We start from the raw sequence: 20,556 nt of genomic DNA, 5'->3' as shown, positions 1-20,556 counted from the left end.
TACACTGCTCAGTGCCCAAAGGTTGGAGCTATGACCTGAATGTTTCTAGACAAGGAATTATTTGACAAACACATTATAAAAAGTAGTCAGAGCCATCCAAGTAAGAGGACGTAAATAACGTAGGGTTTTTCCTATGGCGAGAAAAGAAAAGGCAAAAAGCACGTTCCACCTTCGTTCTCCCTAATTATCTCCTTCAAAAGATAAAAAGTACGAACACATTTGCCCTTGAAGGGCAGAGCCACGGAATTAAGGAGCTCTCTGAACACTCCGCCCCTTCTGATAGGGACCAAGCCTTCTGCTGAGCCTTGTGTCACAGTCAGTCCGCGGCGCGACACGCCTCAGTATTTACTTCTCCGCCTGCCAGCCGGCGGGGAAGGGGAGTACCCGGCCACCCCTCACTTTAGCTCCTGCAGCTTTCCAAACAAACCAGGGCGGGATGGGAGTGTCTTCTTGGCTGTGGAAATCGATCCTCCTACCTTGTCCTGAAGCCACCCGCCGCCTTTCCTCGTCCCTCCCTTCGCGGTGATTTTCCAGTCTCAGCGCCCGGCGAGGGCGCGCGGCTGGTGTCCGCCCCGCCCGAAAGGTAGGGATTTGGCTGCGCTCCCGCCTCGCCCCCCTACCTCCCCTGGGATAGCGAGGCCCGCAACCTCCCACCACTTTGCACCTTCCTCCTCGAATTTGGGGGCGGCCGCGGCCACCGTGCAACTGGCGCCAGCCGCGTAGCAGGAGGAGCTTCCCGCGACTCCGGAGGCGCTCAGCGCAGTCGCCCGGGATCCTGGCTGGCGGGAGCCTGAGAGTCCCGGCAGCGCTGCTCCCCCGCCAGATCCGGGGGGAAGGAATCGTGCCCGCGCCGCCCCTGGCCCGCGCCACCTTCCTCTGGTTTCCGCCGGCCTCGGGCTTCTGCGGCCCGATGCGGCAGGCGCCGCGAGAGAGGCAGCAGCCGGCTGGAGTGAGCGGCGCGGACGGGCTGAGAGCAGCGGCCCCCCCAGGTCGCGGAGCCCGGCGCGCCTCTGCGGTCGTCGCTCCTGGGCCTCGGCGGGTCACTTTCGCCGGCCGGCTTCGCTGCGGGTTTGCATTGCCCGGGTGAGGGAGATTTGGGGTGCAGGGAGACCGCGTCCTGGGCCGGGGTCCGGGCGGCCTGGGGTCTGTGCTGCCTGGACCCTCCGGCTTTGCAGCCTCTGAGGCTCAGGGTTGGGGGTGGGGACACGGAGCGCTGTTTACCCCTCCACATATCCTGCCAGCACCAAGGAGGTGGCGTGCGGAGGCGTAAGGGGGCCATGAGCGCTGGGACCCGCGAGCCACCCGGGGTGCGCCGCAGCCACCGCCGAGAGGGCGCCCGGGAATCCTGGAGCCCCAGTGAAGGGCGGGAGGGGCGCGCAGCCTCGCGGGTAAGCCCAGGAGCCGTGGGGGCCGAGATAATCTGCTCTGGGACCCTCTTTTGTCAAATCGCCGGCGGGGTTGTGCAGTTGGGAAGCCAAGAGGAGAGTCTAGCTCCTCGTTCACTATTGTTTTTTTGTAAAAGGGTCTGTACGCAAGGAGGGTTGAGGGGTCTGGAAGGTTCTGGTCTCTTACTGTATAAAGTTTTTCGAGAAACCTTTCTTCCCTCCACAGTAGAACCAGACCTAACAAAACAAGCAGCGAGGCAGTTTAGGAGAAAGGAGGACGGTGAGTAAATTGCAGTGTTTGGGCTGCTGTTAATTTTCAAGATAAGGGCGAAGCAGCTTGTCATTTTGCGGCCGCCTGTTCCGGAGATCCCAGCAATCTCAAGCGTCTTTCTTGTGTGCTGTTATTTTGGCTTAAAAGAAAACCTATGAAAAGCGACGCCTGGAAGCCAAAAACAAACCCAAAGCACCTTCTTTGAGGATTTTTAGTAGCGGGGGTTGGCGGGGGCGGTGGGGAGGAGCAGGCGGGGGGAAGAGGTTGCCGTTGAAAGATGATGTTTAAAAACACTGTGTGGGGGTAGGGATGAAAATAACATGGTGACTGCTAGTGTATCCGAAATCACACCGATTCTAAACTCGCAAGTCCCATTTGCCTTACGAGGACCAGCTGGGTGCTATGAGTGGGTGGATAGTTAAGGAAACTGCAGAGCTGCTGGAAGCTCCTCGTGCTCTGTGGTCTGGTGTCCACGCTGACCTTTGAGCCTCATAATTCTTCGGGTCTCCAGTGGCCACCTCTTTTAGGCTAGCCCGAATGTTTGACTTTCCGGTCCTCAATCTTCCTCACCTAGCTACAGACCATAAAACTGTCTTTTTATTTACAGGGAGATGTTAAATATTTGGGAAAATCTGCTCAGGCTGCCAGGTTATTTTCCGTTTGAAAGCATGCCGATTTGACATTTGCAAGTTGGTTGTTGCTTCTTTTTTGTTTCACTAAGAACGCTTTTCATACCAAGATCTGCAAAAAAAGATGTTATTTAGTTTATTGTCTCCGAGTAAGGCCAAATTCCACAGAGGCTTTGGCAACTTTGCTTATAAGAAGAGAATTTTTCTAGAAAGTGTTGCCTTGGTCTGGTTTCCTAAGTTGTTCTCGTGGTCATGTAGACTGGGACGGGAGATCTTGATTCCTTGTGATGTGAACTGTATTTTTACTATAGTTCCTCAAGTCCCAGATAGCACCATATGTTGTTTACATGGTGCAGTAAAATGGGACTGCAATTTTGACTACATTGCAGCAGATTTGTTGGAGATAATTTGTTCTTATGCCCTAAATTAATTAAAAAAAAAAAATAAAAACCTTTGAGGCTCAAGAATAGACAGCATTGACAGAAGAATACCATTAAGAGACATACCGTTTAAAAACTTCAGTCTGTCTCCTGTGAAATTGTAAATTGTAGGTGTTCTTATTCAGTGGCAGAGGACTGGATTTCACAGCTGTTTTCTTCTGTTGGGGACATTTCTGTGTTCCACATCATGTGGGACCTTATGGGAGAAGAAGTGAGTAATGCCATGTTTCCCACCTTTCCCTGATGAGCATCATCTGCTAACCATGCAAACTGCCAGATGGCTTCCATGGAAATTGTGCTTCCATCCAGGATTGGGGACCAGAGATCTGTTTAGCCTGCATTTTAGGTGATGCTTATTGAGAAGGTGAAGGAAGCATGGAACTCCTATTGGGTGCCCACTCTGATTTTTGGTGTGTTTTCATATGCTATTTTATTTAATCTTCCTGACAAAACTGCTGCAAGAAAGGAATTTTTAGCCACATTTATAGCTTAAAAAACCAAGATTGACTTAGGTTGAGTTGCAGTGGCTCACATAAAGGTCTGACTCTACCTCTGCCTACACCGTCTCAGGAATCCTCTGTAGTATACATTATGCACAAATTCTTCCATTTCCTGTGCATATCTTTCTCCTTTGCCTGGCATATTCTCAGTTTATATATACCTTGGTCTGAATATACCTTTCTAGTTATCCCCAGGCTGGGCTTCTTGAATAGGTGGTCTGTGTACTTTGCCTTCCTTGTGACAACTTTAGACTTTCACCAGCCAGGTACCTTCTATCTTCTGCACATCTCTGATGTGCCACTTAGGTGAGCAGGGTCTGGCAAAATCTAGGAGTTTATGCTGTCTTCAATGGACATATTCCAAAAGTCCTTTCCTTTCTGCATACATCTCAAGCTACATGTTACCTGGAAGAAATTTTCCCAGGGTTACATTCCCACCCTCACAGTTGAAATGAAACATTCTCTCCTGTCTGTCCCAACTGTGATGGATCATAGCACACATCACACATCACAGTTTCCAGTTGAACCCTTAGAGGTTGCCCATGCCATTGTGGGGTAGCTGGAGTTCTTTCCTCTGATGGTGACACCTCAGTACTGAATTAGCTGCAGTGTCTCAGACTTGGTCAGGAACTTGACTGTCCTATAATCAGGCTAAGAAGTGCTGAGATTCTGGCAGTGAGGTTATGAAACTAAAAGATAACAGGATCAGTAAGACCTGGTTTTCTTCCTTGTGCCCATGTTTCTTTTTCTTGGAGAGATTTTGGTCATCTAGGGGGATTGCCCAGTTTACCTTTTTACTGCCACAAACTTTCGTATCTGACCAGGGGCTTTCCTCTTCCTTGACCACTGAGAAGGAGGGAAAGGAAAGCACCTAGCCCATAGGAGATTTTCTTAAAAACACTGAAAAGCTGAGTGAAAATTTACCTTCTCCCCCGTTTTCTTTTTCCCCTTCTTATATGCTTGGCCTAAGACAAAGTATACAGATAGCATCATTGCATACTTTCCAATGTATTTAGTGCTGGGCTTTGAAAGAAGTTTTAAACATTGATTTACTTTTTATTTGGTTGGGAATGGAAAGATCTTTAGGAGATGATGAGAACAAGGCCCCCAGATGAGGAGATGGCAAGGAAGCTGGAGATTCCTCCAGAGGTGGGTTATTCTCACCTTCCACACGTTGTGGAAACAGGCCTGGAGTTCTTATGGCTGTGGGTCAGAGTCACTATGCTGAAAGATGGGGGCAATAAGGGAGCAGAAAGTGTTTTTTTCAGTGGACTTTGGATGATATTCCATGTGATCATTGAGGTGGGACTTCCCTAATGGTCAACCAACATTTACTGAGTGTCCACCATGTAACAAGAGGTGTTCTTGTGGTGGGGGGAGGGGAGTGGGGAACGTGCCCGTGTTGGACACAGCAAAGCCCCTGCTCTTACAGAGCGTATGTTTTATGGGGAACAGAGTCAATAAATAAGATACAAGTACACAAAGCAGTGTATTTCAGATAGAATGAGTGTCACAAAGACAGTACATTACGGAGGTGTGATCGAGAGGGGTATAGAGGAAGCTACTTTAGAGCGGTCAGAGCGCTTATCCCAGGAGGGGATATTTGAGCTGAGATGTGGATGATGAGAAGGAGCCAGGCAGGTGGAGCACAGAAGGTTAAGGGCATGGCAGATAGAGGTACCAGCACCTGCAAAGGCCCTGAGACATGAGTGAACTTGGGTTGTTTGAGAAACAGAAGGTGCAGTGTGAGAAGAGAGTAGTTAAGACAACAGGTAGTGAAAAAAGAGTGCAAAAGAGGGAGTGGGAGGAGATGCAGTCAGTAAGATAGGAAGGCAGATTTTGTGGAATTTGAATTGTATTCTAAATAGAATGGGGTGCCTGGAGATTTTTGATGAGAGCCTAATTCAGTCTTCACCCAGTGGTGTTGGGCTTTCCTGTCTCTTCTTTTTCTTTGTTTTTGAGATGGAGTCTTGCTCTGTCGCTCAGGCTGGAGTGCAGTGGCTCTATCTCTGCCCACTGAAACCTCTGCCTCCTGAGTTTCAGTGATTCTCCTGTCTCAGCCTCCCAAGTAGCTGGGATTACAGGCACACGCCACCACACCTGGCTATTTTTTTGTATTTTTTTTTTTTAGTAGAGATGGGGTTTCGCCATGTTGGCCAGGCTGGTCTTGAACTCCTGAACTCAGGTGATCCACCCACTTCAGCCTCCTAAAGTGTTGCGATTACAGGCGTGAGCCACCACACGTGGCCCCTTTCCTGTCTCTCTGTCTCTGTTTCTCTCTCTCTCACACACAAACACACAAATTTCTACTCATAGTTGCCTTTGTTTCTTCCCACTAATTGGCCATAACTGATTTCCCCTCTCTTTTCCCTAGGGCAGAGCACAGGAACATCACAAAGACAGGCAGGGCTCAGAGAAACCTGTACAGTATTCCTTTTATCCTCTTGTCCTTTGATTTCAGGATGTCTCATCATCACCACTCTATTAGTATCTAGGGAGGCTTGGCACAATTTTTAGAGAGAAAATTATTTTTGAGATTCTTTGGCCCATTGTTAACTTACATACTTAACTAACATACAAAACAACTAACTTTTGCCTCTTCTGATTAACACAGTGACATAAAACCTGAAACCTCAGGAGCCCGATCTCACATTCATTGATATCCAAGGGCTTAAAGTAAAAGGATGGAGAAAAGTCCGGCAAGCAAATGGAAAACAGAAAAAAGCAGGGGTTGCTATTCTAATTTTAGACAAAACAGACTTTAAACCAACAAAAGCCAAAAAAGACAAAGATAGTGATATGGTTTGGATCTGTGTCCCCACCCAAATCTCATATTCAATTGTAATCCTCAGTGTTGGAGGTGGAGCCTGGTGGGAGGTGATTGGATCATGGAGGGCAGTTTCTAATGGTTTAACACCATCCTCGTGGGTGCTGTTCTTGTAATATTGAGTGAGTTCTCACAAAATCTGGTTGTTTAGCCGCCACCCCCCAACCCAGTCCCACCTTTCCTCCTACTCCAATTATATAAGATGTGCCTGCTTCCCCTTCACCTTTTGCCAGGAGGTTTCTGTAAATTTCCTGAGGCCTCCCAGCCGTGCTTTCTATACAGCCTGAAGAACCATGAGCCAATTAAACCTCTTTTCTTTGTATATTACCTAGTTTCAGGTATTTCTTTCTTTCTTTTTTTTTAAATAGGGTCTCACTCTGTTGAACCAGCTGGAGTGCAGTGGCACAATCATTGTTCACTGAAGCCTCAACCTCATGGGCACAAGCAATCTTACCATGTCAGCCTCCTAGGTAGCTGGGACTGCAGTACACACCGCCACACCAGGCTAATTTTTAAAAAAGTTATTTGTAGAGATGGGGTCTCACTGAGTTGCCCAGGCTAGTCTTGAACTTCTGGGCTCAAGCAATCCTCCTGCCTCGGACTCCCAAAATGTCGGGATTACAGGCATAAGCCTCTGTGCCCGAACTCAGGTATTTCTTTATAGCAGTGTGAGAATGAACTAATACAGATGGGCATTATATGATGGTAAAGGGTTCAATTCAACAGGAAAACCTAACTGTCCAAAATATATATGCCGTCAACACAGGAGCACCCAGATTCACAAGGTAAGACCTATGAAGAGTCTTAGAGTTCCACACAATCACAGTGGGAGACTTTAACACCCCACTGGCAGTATTAGACAGATAATCAAGGCCAAAAACTAGCAAAGATATTCAGGACCTGAACTTGACAGAATGTACCTAATAGACATCTACAGAACTCTCCACCAAAAAATGACAGAATATACGTTCTTCTCATCTGCACATGGCACATACTCTAAAATCAACCACACAAATGGATATAAAACAATCCTCAGCAAATTCAAAAAAACGAAAATCATACCAACCACACTCTCAGACCACAACACAATAAAAATACAAATCAATACTAAGAAAATAACTCAAAACCATACAATTATATGAAAAGTAAAGAACTTACTCCTGAATGACTTTTAGGAAAACAGTGAAATTAAGGCAGAAATCAAAACATTCTTTGAAACTAATGAGAACAAAGATACAGTATACCAGACCTCTGGGACACAGCTAAAGCACTGCTAAGAGGGATGTTTATAGTGCTAAATGCCTACATCAAACATTCAAAAAGATCCCAAATTAACAACCTAACTTCACATCCAGAGGAACTAGAGGAACAAGAGCTAACCAAGCCTAAAGCTAGCAGAACACAAGAAATAACCAGTAGCAGACTTGAACGGATGGAAATTGAGACAGAAAACAAACAAAAACCAAAATAAAACAAACAAAACAAAACCCCCATGCAAAATGCCATATAAACACAGACCTCTTGTCTTTGCACTGATTCTATGAAATCCCCTTTCCCCTACCATTAGATTGTAGTCTTAAGAGGTATCAGCCTGTTGCTTCTGACCTCTTAATGGAGTTTTCACCTTAGGAAATATTCCATTGCAAATATTTAGGCAGGAAACACCTAGAAGGAAGTCCCAAATCCTTTTATTAAAATCTTATGCAACTCTAATATGTAAGAGTCCTTATTGTATTAAGGGGTGGAGGAAGCAGATATAGGGAATGTGTACATTTTCTACAGTTAGCATAGGGCCAAAGAATAAAAGGAGATCATAGATTTTTTTTTTCATTCCCTCTGTTTTGTGGATAACTCATTGCATTTAAAAACTGTCAGATGGGTTTTCCAGTTGCATTTAGAGGAGAGCAGTGAGGTGATAGATAATACAGGCATTCGAGTAGGGTACAAATGCATTTTTCAACTACATTTTAGAGCAGCAATTAAATATAATTTATAATCTTAGTTACTTGATAGATTGTGATAGTTAAAGGAGCTTTCTGTTGTAAATGATCTTGTGAGATAAAGGACATTGCTGTCAAAATATTTTTAATATTTAAAGCCGATATTTCAGGTAGATGTCAAAGTGATTTAGCTAATTATTCTTGTTTTATCCCAGCTATGCTACAGTTAAATGATAAATAATTGGATTTTTTGATAAACAGGATGTAAGGAGATATGTGTGTTTTCTGATCATCAAGTAACTATAAGTATTTTGCAGGTACTGAATTTTCTGGAGGACAAATCTGACTCTCTTATTGCAAAAAACTTTTTTTTTTTTTTTTTTTTTTTACAAATTTGCTGTGTATGGCTCTTCTGCTTTAGTCATAGAAAAAAAGATCATATTCTTACAAAAATCTTATATTCAAGCTCTCTAATTATGACCATCAATATTCCTGGACATATACCTTTCATAATAACCTTCCTCAAGCATGATTTTCGTTACTTTTCTTCTGCTCAAAAATCCAGAGAATTTCTCCCACTGATTTTTGAGGTTTTCTGCCATCTCATGTTGCTAACTTTATTGTCCTGTTTGACCCTGTAGCCACGCAGGCCTCCTAGTGCTTTAGCTAAGGCTGTTCTTTGACACTCAGTGCCATTCTTCTTCCCCGTCACACTCTATCATCTAAGCCAGATTAGAACATGTGTTCAGTTTCCAGCTTCATGGCTTATCACTGCATGATTCTGAACAATTTGCCTAACTTCTCTGAGCCTTACTTTCCTTATCTATAAGTTTGAAATAATATCCACATCACAGTAATTACGACAATGGAAAAAACACATACAAATATTTGAGCATAGTTTCTGCCAAATGTCAAATATTTAATCAGTGTTATCTGCCACTATTACTATTATAACTCTGTTTTTGGAGCTATTATGACAATTCTTTTCTTCCTCAATTAGTTAAAAATTGACTTTCTCCAGAAAGTCTTTCTGATTGGTCTTATATACCTCTAATTTTTTCTCAGGTCTATTTCCTCTTAGCACCTGGCTTCCCTTTGGACTATGTTAAACAACCTATGTTATTATATTTCATCATTCTTTAGTGAATAGCAACAAATACTTGACATCTATCATGTGCCAAGTACTCTGCTATTATAAAGGGATCCATGGACATATAGTAGAGGGATTCAGTGTGTGTGTGTGTGTGTGTGAGCATGTATGTACATATGTTTTTAAGTGGAGTTGGGGGAAGAAAATCTGTAGGTTGAATAGAGCTATGAATGTTTCAGAATAAACTAGGCTTAAGGAGCAAAAATCATTCTCTCCAAATGACCTTGAAAAAACTTAACATTTTAAAATCTGAGATGTGGTTGTTTTGTGGTTCAAAACATAGGAGCATTGTAGTTATCTCTGTCCTTGAAACAGCTTTACATGTGCTTTCTTGGACTCCTGTGTGTCATCATCCAAATGCAGGGTAGAGATAGAAAGGGAAGTCCTCCTTGAAGAACGGAATCCCAACAGATGATTGCAATTTATATCAGGGAGTGGGAATGTTGTGGGAGGGGAATTGGGGGGCAGGGTGAGAGGAGAGGGAGAACATTCCGGACAGCAGGAACAGTATGACCAGAGGTGCTAAGACATGAAACAGTGCCAAGAAGGATTGAGAAGTGCACAAAATTTGGTGTTACTAGAGCACATTGTCAAGAGTCAAGCATTTCAGGAGATGAGGCAGGACAGGCCATAGGAGCCAAATGGAACAGACTTAGAGGCCTATGGCTTATATGTTTATATCTCTCTATAAGGCACTTAAAGAGGTAGGTCTATATAAACAATTTATAACAGGTAAATTCTGCATGTTGCTTCTAAACTTGGACTTGGGGCTTACCATATAGCATGTAATACATTCCTTCCAGTTGCTGTTTTTACCAGAATATGATGAAAACATTAGTAAGGTAATACATAATTGATACTTAACACTCTCACCTTTAATAACTTGAGTGTTTGAAGGATAGAAATGTGAAGTGTCATTGGTGAGTTTTAAGGCAGAGGATTCTGTATGAAGTTTGATAGCAGAGATGGGCTTTGACGGGATGGAGACATCCAATGAGAAGCCAAGAGGATCACTACAAATGTGTGGCCTTGAACCTTTCAGTACCTTCTTCATATATTTTCCACAGTAGAAAGCCAAGTGCTTTCTATTCACTTTTTCATTTTCCACAATTATGTGTATCATAATGTACATATACATTTTCATCAATATTTGATTTGTATTTCTTTGTTGGCATTACAATTAAGTTTTGGCTTCCTTCGCCTCTCCACTCCTTTGATTTGATATATCAATGTGTTATTCATAGCTTATACAATAACTGATGTTAATATTTAGCTCTAAAAAATTTTACATTTTTACTCCAAAAATATGTTTTCTAAGTTTGAGTGTTCTCCAGTAGATTTTAACTGTCTTTTTGTGGTGTTTCCTCTTCCTTGGAAAATAAGCATTAGGACCGCAAACACCCTAACCACAAGAGCTCAAAATTCCCAGAGAAGAATTAGATGTGAAAGAAACAACTCTATAACTTACTTGAACTTTAATTAGCCTGAAAGTGGGATGTCGGGGAGAGGTCTGCAAGGAGGCTAGGAAAACAGAGCGAAGCAGAATATCAGCATATTTCCACCACTGTGCAGGGGAGATCATACCCTTATTGTGGGGTCCATGCTTACTAAACAACTTTTTAATTATCACTCATGGATTTGCCTGTAGAAGTTGCCAGTCTACCGGTTCAAATATACAGACTTCTTGGCCCTTATATTTTTCCTTTTCTTTTGTTTTTCTTTCTTTCTTTTTTGTTTTTTGTTTTTTGTTTTTTTTTTCTTTTTGTGATGGAGTTTTGCTCTTGTTGCCCAGGCTGGAGTGCAATGGCATGATCTCCGCTCGCTGCAACCTCCGCCTCCTGGATTAAGCGGTTCTCCTCCCTCAGCCTCCTGAGTAGCTGGGATTACAGGCATGTGCCACCACACCCGGCTAATTTTGTTTTGTATTTTTAGTAGAGACGTGGTTTGTCCATGTCAGTCAGGCTGGTCTCAAACTCCTGACCTCTGGTGATCTGCCTTCCAAAGTGCTGGGATTACAGGCATCAGCCACCATGCCATGCTCTTTTTTTTTTTTTTTTTTCTGAGACAGGGTCTTGCTCTGTCGCCCAGGCTGGAGTATAGGGGCGCCATCTTGGCTCACTGCAACCTCTGCTTCCCAGCTCAAGCCTCAGCCTCTAGAGTAGTTAGGAACATAAATGTGAGCCACTATGCCTGGCGCATTTTTTTTTTTTTTTTTTTTTTTTTTTTTTGTATTTTTAGTGGAGATGGGGTTTCGCCGTGTTACCCAGGCTGTTCTCCAACTCCTGAGCTCAGAGCGATCCATCCACCTCGGCCTCCCAAAGTGCTAGGATTACAGGCATAAGCCACTGTGCCTGGCCCATTTTTTTTCTTAATTTAAATGAATTACTTCATTTCCAGTTACAAAGCAGCCTCTTAAGAATTCTGCTTCTCAGGTGAACAGACAACTCAAATGTCTGAACCAGGAGGGCTGAGCTGCCAACTCCTGGCTGTGTAACTCCTCCCAGATAATGCCCCTCCCTGAGGTCCTAGCTGGGCTTCCAAGACCCCTATTTCTTGGCTAGCTCCATCTTCTCTAATGTTTTGTAGAGTTTTTATGGAAATACATCAGACATACAGAGGAGTGCACAAAGCATGTAAGTACAGTTCAGTAAATTTCCTTACAGTGAATGCACCCAGGCAGGCTGCCTCCAGATGAAGAAATAGGACAGTACTGGCCCTCCAGAAGGGTGCCATGTGTTCCCACCCAGTCACTATTACTCCTCACGTTACCACTGTTCCGACCTTTGACACCATAGATAAATTCTTTTCCGTTCCTCTTTCACATTAATTAGCACCCGGTATTCAGAATGACCTAGAACATTAGGATCCCTCTGGCTGAGGGTGAGCCTTGGGCACCTCAACGAGGGTGTAATTGGTTCAGTTGTCCCCCGCTCCACCACCACCCCAAGAGATATTTAGAAGTCCTAATCCCTAGTACCTCAGACTGTGACCTTATTTGGAAATAGGGTCATGGGAGATGTCATTAGTTAAGATGAGGTCACACTGGAGTAGGGTGGGTCCCTAATGCAATATGATTAGTGTCCAGGTGAAGACAGAAACACAGGGAGAACGCCACGTGAAGACAGAATTGGAGTGATGCATCCACAAGCCCAGGAATGCCCAAGATTGGTGGCAGAGCCAAAGCTAGGAAGAGACAAAGAAAGATTCCTTTCTATAGTTTTCAGAGGGAGCATGACTCTGATAACACCTTGATTTCAGACTTCTAGCCTCCAGAACTGTGAGACAGTAAATATCTGGTGTTTTAAGCTACCCAGTATGCGGCACTTTGTCTCAGCAGGTCCTAGGCACTAATACAGAGGTTCTGTTGTGGGACTGGTGCTCTGATCCCTCTTCTCTGCATCCCCTGAGTACACTTGGTTCTTGGTCCTGAAGATGGCCCAACTGAGCAGTGCTACATCCTGTCCAAGCTGTGGCTCTCTAAACTGACTCACAAACTGCCTCTCTTGCTTCTGGTTACTCCCTGTCTGTGATGTGCCCCAGGGGCAAACAGAAGTTTCATTACGATTATATTGGTTTTTCTTCACTTCTTGACTCTGCTCTTGACTACACTTTGAGATTGAGCCAGTTTGCTTCCTGACATGCTCCAGGTTGAGGCTTGCAGACCTGCCCTCCTGCACCTTGCCTGGGTCTCTGCTAAAGTGTTCTTATTCATCCTCCCAGACCCAGATTAGGGCCACACCTCTGGTGTCCAGTTTTTCCCAGTTCCCCTGGCCACAAAAACATCTTTGATAGGAAAGAAAAAATCAGTTCACTTTATTTTTTAAATGAAATCCTGATTTTCCAAATAGTGTGGCATGTTGTAAATAAAGGCTTCATTATGCTGAACTTTGGCATATCGAAGATTCCTTCTTTGATAAAATAGAAATGCCCTCAGTTTAAAAAGCAGCCCAACAGTTAGAATTTGGTTAGTAATAGGGAAGTATGCAGAGCATACTAGCAAAAGATTGACTTTAAACTGCCTTACAACTTTTTGTTTGTTTGTTTGTTTGAGATTGTTCTGTTGCCCAGGCTGAAGTTTAGTGGCATGATCTTGGCTCCCTGGAGCCTCTGCCTCCCGGGTTCAAAGAATTCTCCCTGCCTCAGCCTCCCGAGTAGCTGGGATTACAGGTGCCTGCCACTACACTCGGCTAATTTTTCTATTTTTTGTAGAGATGGGGTTTTGCCACGTTGGCCAGGCTGATCTCCAACTCCTGACCTCAGGCGATCCTCCCTCCTTGGCCTCCAAAAGTACTGGGATTACAGGCATGAGCCACTGCGCCTGGCTCAGACTAAATAATCTTGAAGGACCCTTCCAAGTTTTTAAAATTGTGATGGATTCTTTAGTTAGTAATTAGTAATAGTGGATAGAAGATGGTAGAAACTCAGGAACTGTACTTTCTATACATTTAAGGAGAGAATAATACTGAGGCACAAATATATCATGATCCATAATTTCTTTAGGTTCAAAATTGTGTCTTATGGTGAAGACTTCTCTAGTAGGAGGCATTAAACAGCACGCCTTTGCTTTTCTCGTGATTTCTGAATGGGTTTGCTACTTAACACTTCAAGAGTGAAATGTATATAGAGATATATGAAAATAAGCACTTTCAGTTTCTTTGAAAATTGAAACATTTATGTACTTAAAAAAATTCTCTGTAATCTACAACTCAGCACATCAGTTGATTTTGTTTTTCTTTAATGCCTTTCAGTACAGTACATTCTCATTTAATGTCATTAATAGGTTTTTGGAAACTACAACCGTAAGCAAAACATTCTTGTTCAATGTTATTTTATTGTTGATGAAAAAAAAATTGGTTTTGGTATACCTTACTTTGCTCGAAGTCATAGTTTCCAAGAACTTATGAATAATAAGTGAGGATTAACTATAAGGTGTTACACATATATCTAACACATAAAATTAATCTTCATGTAGTAAACTTTTAAAAACTTTCTTTGGTAAAATCTATTTTTTATGTTACTATATGATTTTCATAATAACCAAGCGTAATTATTTCCCTGTTGAAGGACATTAGAATTCATAAATGGTCTCTGAAATAAAATATTTGCCATTTTTAAGGTATTTGTTTTCTAAGAATTTTTAAAAATAAGTATATTCTAACAGAGAATATAGTGGCAGAAAAACCCCACCTTCATCCTCTTAAGGTCCCAACTGGGTCCAATAATTAAATTGACATAAGTTAGATTAACAGGAGAAAAGCACGCACATTATTTTACAAGTTTTGTTTGTCATGGGAGCCCTCATAAAGAAGTAAAGATGCAAAGAAGCAGTTAGAGTCAGTTACAGGCATGGCTCATTTTATTGTCTTTCATAGATATTGTGCTTTTTACACATTGAAGGTTTGTGGCTACCGTTTGTCCAATAAGCCTATTGGTACCATTTTCTCAACAGTATATGCTCACTTCTTACCATTGTGTTACATCGTGGCAATCTTAATACTTCAAATTTTTTCATTGTTATTATATCTGTTATGGTGATCTGTGATCACTGATCTTTGATGTTACTGTTGTCATTGTTTTGGGACACCACAAACTACACCCCTATAAGACAGTCAACTTAATCTATAAATGTTTATGTGTTCTGAATGGACCACCGACCAGTTTTTTCCCTGTTTTTCTTCCTCCCCTTGGGCTTCCGTGTTCCCTGAGATACAACAACATTGAAATTAGTCCAATTAATAATCCTCCAATAGCCTCTAAGTGTTCAAGTGAAAGGAGTTGCACATCTCTCACTTTAAATCAAAAGCTAGAAATAATTATTAAGCTTAGTGAGGAAAGCATGTTGAAAGCCAATACAGACCAGAAACTATGCCTCTTGAGATAGTTAACCAAGTTGTGAATGCATAGGAAAAGTTCTTGAAGGAAATTACAAGTGCTACTCCAGTCAACACGCAAATGATAAAGTGAAAGCCTTGTTGCTGATATATAGAGAGTATTAGTGGTCTGAATAGAACATCAAACAAGCCACAGAATTTTCTTAAGCCAAAGCCTGATCCCAAACAGGCTCTCTTTTCCATGAAGACTAAGGGAACCTGCAGAAGAAAAGTTGGAAGTCATGAGGTTTAAGGAAATAAACTGTTTCCATAACACAGAAGTGCAAGGTGAAGCAGCAAGTGTTAAAGAAGGGGCTGCAACAAGTTATCCAGATCTAGCTAAGATAATTGATGAAAGTGGCTACACCAAACAATAGATTTTGATTGTAGACAAAACAGTCTTCTATAGAAGTGGAAGAAGATGCCTTCTAGGACTTTTATAGCTAGAGAGAAGTCAATGCCTGGCTTCAAAGCTTCAGAGGGCTGGCTGACCCTCTTGTTAGGGGCTAATGCAGCTGGTGACTTTTAAGTTGAAGCCAGTGCTCATTTACCATGCCGAAAATTCTACAACCCTTACAAATTATGCTAAATCAGCCAAGTGCGGTAGCTCACACCTGTGATCCCAGCATTTGGGAAGCCAAGGCAGAGGGATCACTTGAACACAGGCGTTCGAGACCAGCCTGGGAAACACAGGGAGACCCCCCCATCTATTAAAAAATAATTATCCTCAATCTACTCTGCCTGTGTGCTATAAAGGAACAGCATGGTTTACTGAATAGTTTAAGCCAGTTATTGAGACCTGCTGCTTAGAAGAAAAAGATTGTTTTCAAAATATTATTGCTCTACAGTGTTACCCAAGAGCTCTGGTGGCGTTGTATGAGGAGTTTAATGTTGTTTTCATGCCTGCTAAAACTACGTCTATTCTGCAGTCTATGAATCAAGGAATAATTTTAACATTCAAGTCTTATTATTTAAGAAATATAGTTTGTAAAGCATAGGTGCCATAGATAGTGACCCCTCTGATGCATGTGGGTAAATTCAAAGCCTTCTGGAAAGAATTCACCATTCTATATGTTATTAAGAACATTTGTGATTCATGGGAAGTCAAAATATCCGCTTTAACAGAAGTTCGGAAGAAGTCAATGACAACTCTCGTGGATGACTTTGAGGGCTTCCAGACTATAGTGGAGGAGGAAACTGCAGATGTGATGGGAATAGCAAGAGAACTAGAATTAGCAGTGGAGCCTGAAGAAGTGACTGAATTGTTACAAACTCATAATAAAACTTTAATGAATGAAGATTGCTTCTTATGCAGGAGCAAAGAAAGTGATTCCTTGAGATGAAATCAACTCCTAGTGAGAATGCTCTGAACTTTGTTGAAATGACAACAAAGGGTTAGGAATAGTAGATAAATTTAGTTGATAAAACAGTGGCAGGGTTTGAAAGGATTGACTGTAATTTTGAAAGTTCTACTGTGGCTGAAATGCTGTCAAAGAGCATTGCATGGTACAGAGAAATCTTTCGTAAAGGGAAATGACAGTTGACGTGGCAAACGTCATTGTTTTATTTTAAGACATTGTCACAGGCACCCCAACCTTTAGCAACCACCAGCCTGGTAAGTTAGCAGCCATAAGCACTGAGGCAAGATCATCCACCAGCAAAAAGATTGCAACTCAGTGAAGGCTCATATGATCAAGCATTAGCATTTTTAGCAGTAAAATATTTTAAAATTAAGATATGCACATTGTTTTTTAGACATAATGCTATTACTGCACACTTAATAGAGAGTGTTGTATAAACGTAACATATCCATTAGGAAACTGAAAAATTTGTAACTTGCTTTATTGTGATATTTGCTTTATTGCAGTGGTCTGGAACTGAACGTGCAATATCTCTTCGGCGTGTCTGAACTAATTTTTTATTTATTTATTTTGAGATGGAGTCTCGCTCTGTCGCTCAGGCTGGAGTGCAGTGGTGCGATCTCAGTTCACTGCAACCCCTGCCTCCCTCAAGTGATTCTCCTGCCTCAGCTTCCTGAGTAGCTGGGACTACAGGCGCCCGCCACCACGCCTGGCTGATTTTTTGTATTTTTAGTAGAGATGGGGTTTCAGCATGTTAGCCAGGATGGTCTCGATCTCCAGACCTCGTGATCTGCCCGCCTCAGCCTCCCAAAGTGCTGGGATTACAGGCATGAGCCACTGTGCCTGGCTTTGACTTATACAGTAGATTGAAGAAAGCATAATAGACTGTGAAAATGCAGCTAAATTGTGTGGGGAGGCTTAAAAGATAAGAGTTATTTCAACAAGATCTGTCGCAACATCTTGTCTTTGAAAATAAGGATGTTGCCGTTTTTTCTAGTATAGGGAAGGTATCTTCCGTGTGGGAATTTCATTTTCTGCTTCGAAGAAACAGCACAGGGTTAATGAGATATCCATGCACCTGCTATTTTCCAAGTGTCTTTAACTTAAATAGGCAAAATACCGGAATATTAATACCATAATAATAGACTTGAAATACCCCGTAAACCATGCTGGCCTTTTATAGCACACAGGCAGAGTCGATTTAGCATAATTGTTTTTAACCTCTTAAAGAGCATGCATTGTGTGTGTGTGTGTATGTGTGTGTGTGTTAGTCTTGTGTAAAAATAGCTGTAGCAAGAGAGGTTTGAGATTTTTTTTCATTTTTTTTAAAGAAAGTAGCCCACGGCACATTTTTAAACTAGTTGTTCTAATACTTCACCCACACTTCTTTTTCCCTCACTTTCTTCTAGATATTTTTATTCCTCTTGATCTCCTCCTCATTCTCCTCTCTCCCTCTGTCCCTTCCTCTTCTAATGATTTTCAGAGAAATAGCTGCTTCTCTCACCTCACCTCTGCATTTCAAAAGAAAGCTGTGTGTATGTGTGGAGAGAAGCTGGAAAATAAGGCAGATGCTTCTTTCATTACCAGGTTACTTGGGATTAATTGAGCTGGGTATGTTATTATTTTTAAGGAGACTGAGCTGGGTCCTTTGGAAAGCCAGTTCTGAAAGGCAGACAGTAATGTAATATGTACTGTTGGATTTTTTGTTTTGTTTTTGGTGTTTGGTAATTTCATCATCCTGTAAAGCATTTTTAAGGAGATCAGAAGTGAGTTTACTAAAATGGCATTTTCCTTAAATTTTTAAAAATGACTTTACATTTTTCTGGGGCAGCTAAGCCATTCTTAGAAACATACTATCTTTATGTTTTATTTCAGCATTTGCAAGTGAGGAAGCAGCACAACCCCGGGTCTTAGATAATTTCTAACAGAGAGGCCCCAGCAATTCAGCAGGCAGCGTCCTGAGTCTTTGGCAGCGTGGTCCCTCTTTAGCAAATTCTCCACCTTTGCGAACAGAGGGTCTTTAGGACACAGATTCTTAAAAGTGCAGGTAAGCAAAGGCAACACCACCATTGTCTCAAATTCCTTAAATGTAAACTTGAGCACTAGTAATGTTCTTATACAATGTTTCTCTTGTGGGTGATGTTAAAATCCCCTCTTCTATGAAGACAGGTGCCTGCTATTTTTTCTCGTACTGGTTTTGCAGGCTGGGGGCCTATAAAACTGCGAATGTAACCCATGACTCTTCGGCATGTCCCACGGTTGAGCTTTGAGAGTCTTAAATATTATTTCTATTCTCAGTTGAATGGGCCTTCTTTGGGACTCTTCTTAGCTGATACTTAGGAGTAAGAAAACTCTTAAAATTAGAACATTATATGTATCACAAATATTATAGAAATTCTGCTGTTAACCAGCTTTATAACCTTGGGCAAGAGGCTTTCCCTCTTTGGGCCTCGTTTTCTCATTACAATTAGTTTTAGTTCTCTCTCTGTCTTTAAGTGCAACAATTAATGATAGTTTCATTAAAGTACCTTTTAATGTTTTAGGCTGAGTTTTTGTACTGTTTTGGAACCCTTTGCACAGATTTCAGACATCAGTGTATAACATTATTCTGAAGAAAGATCTAGAGTTCAAATGTCCGCCAGGAATGAGCTACATGTTTTACCCATGAATATATGCAGGCGCTCAATGATTTATTAAAGTTCGTCAGAGAATGATTATTCTAGCAAATTTGTTTGGAGATCGTTTTGGGAAAGACACTTATTGACGGATAACATTATGCTTTAGTAGTGCCGGCCAATATGGACACTCACAATGGTCTTGTGATTTAGTCCTAGGAAACCTCTTAAGCTCTTGCTTGTTCCCACTGAGATTGCTCATGAGGGTTTCAAAGTCCTTCCCCAGCATGGTCCTGAGCCACTGGACTTGCAGAACTCTTGAGGACCTGAATCAAGGCTGGAGGTAGGGCTGGGTCCTTAGGTTTTACTGCCGGCAACATCTCAATTTAGTGGGATCTGGACTGTAATCATGTTGGTGATTTGTAAAGCTGTTTTTCCTGTCATTCTTTACAATTTCTAGCATCAAAAAGATGGAAGTATTTTGAGAGTCTTTATGATGCTCCTGGACTCTAGTATGTGCTTGGGTTCAAGTCTCAGCACTGTCACTTACTACTTGGGTATCCCGGGAGAAGTTATAACTTCTGTGTGCTTTAGTGTCTTTATCTGTATGATAGGGATGACGATAAAGCCTTTCATAAAGTTTGGTTTTGAGGATTAAAATAAGTCTATGTCTGAAGCATTTAGAACAGTTACATAAGTGTTTAGTTAATTTTAAATTTTTTATTTTTTTTTTCCCGAGGTGGAGTCTTGTTCTGTTGCCCAGGCTGGAGTGCAGTGGTGCGACTGTGGCTCACTGCAACCTCTGCCACTGGGTTCAAGCGATTCTCCTGCCTCAGCTTCCCAAGTACGTGGGATTACAGGTGCGCACCACCATGTCCACCTAATTTTTGTGGTTTTTAGTAGAGACGGGGTTTCACTATATGTTGGCCAGGCTGGTCTCGAACTCCTGACCTCAAGTGATCCACCTGCCTTGGCCTCCCAAAGTGCTGGGATTACAGGTGTGAGGCACTGTGCCCAACCCTAATTTTCACTGTTTTTATGGCAACTGTTGCACAGTGTTTATTCTTCTATCCTTAATCTCTGCCTAGGGTGAGAACAATTCCAGTCTTTATCCTTACCTTGTTAAACATTGCTTAAGTCGCCATGGTATTTACTTCAACACCTAGGACACGATATCTGAATCCTTCTCAACATTGTAATGGATCCAAATAGAATGAAACCTATTTCATGAAACCTATTTGCCAACTCAGATTATTTGTAGAGTTCTTGATTTTTATTTTTTTGCTTCAAAACCTAAATTTGAAATGCCTTTTACAAATCTGAGTTTTTTGTTTGTTTTTACTAAATTTCAGAGCAGCTTTATTACGAAAAGCATAAAAAAGATACAGTTTCTATAGCCAGAAATAGGGTCTAATTCTAAGATGAGTTTTGCCGATGAATTAATACTATTTTGAATGCCTTTCACTTCATATTCAAGAGCAGATGAGTAAAGCTTCCTGTCACAGATACTTTAAGATGTTAAAATGATTGTGCAGCAATAATAGCACAGTAATGGAAACTTAATTTTT

The 20,556-nt window shown here is 42.0% G+C and overlaps 1 protein-coding gene across 15 annotated transcripts in view; it reads left to right on the top strand.

Moving 5' to 3' along the window:
• The first annotated feature begins 293 nt into the window (after positions 1 to 293).
• ST3GAL6 (ST3 beta-galactoside alpha-2,3-sialyltransferase 6) overlaps positions 294 to 20,556 on the top strand; it is an 83,014-nt gene continuing 62,751 nt past the window's right edge. For 9 of the 15 annotated variants that reach the window (XR_002731565.3, XR_003309962.2, XR_002731564.3 and 6 more), the window contains exons 1-2: positions 294 to 583; positions 18,249 to 18,420. The gene's annotated coding sequence lies outside the window, so the exon portion shown is untranslated. Of the gene's footprint in view, positions 584 to 1,611; positions 1,666 to 18,248; positions 18,421 to 20,556 lie in introns of all 15 variants that reach the window. The other 6 variants (XM_023211912.3, XM_023211928.3, XM_023211851.3 and 3 more) reach the window with 3 other exon arrangements.

Source organism: Piliocolobus tephrosceles, chromosome 2 (assembly GCF_002776525.5).
Source record: "Piliocolobus tephrosceles isolate RC106 chromosome 2, ASM277652v3, whole genome shotgun sequence".
NCBI classification, from domain to species: domain Eukaryota; kingdom Metazoa; phylum Chordata; class Mammalia; order Primates; family Cercopithecidae; genus Piliocolobus; species Piliocolobus tephrosceles.
Note: the sequence above shows the minus strand (reverse complement) of the source record. Positions and strands in the feature narration are given on the sequence as shown.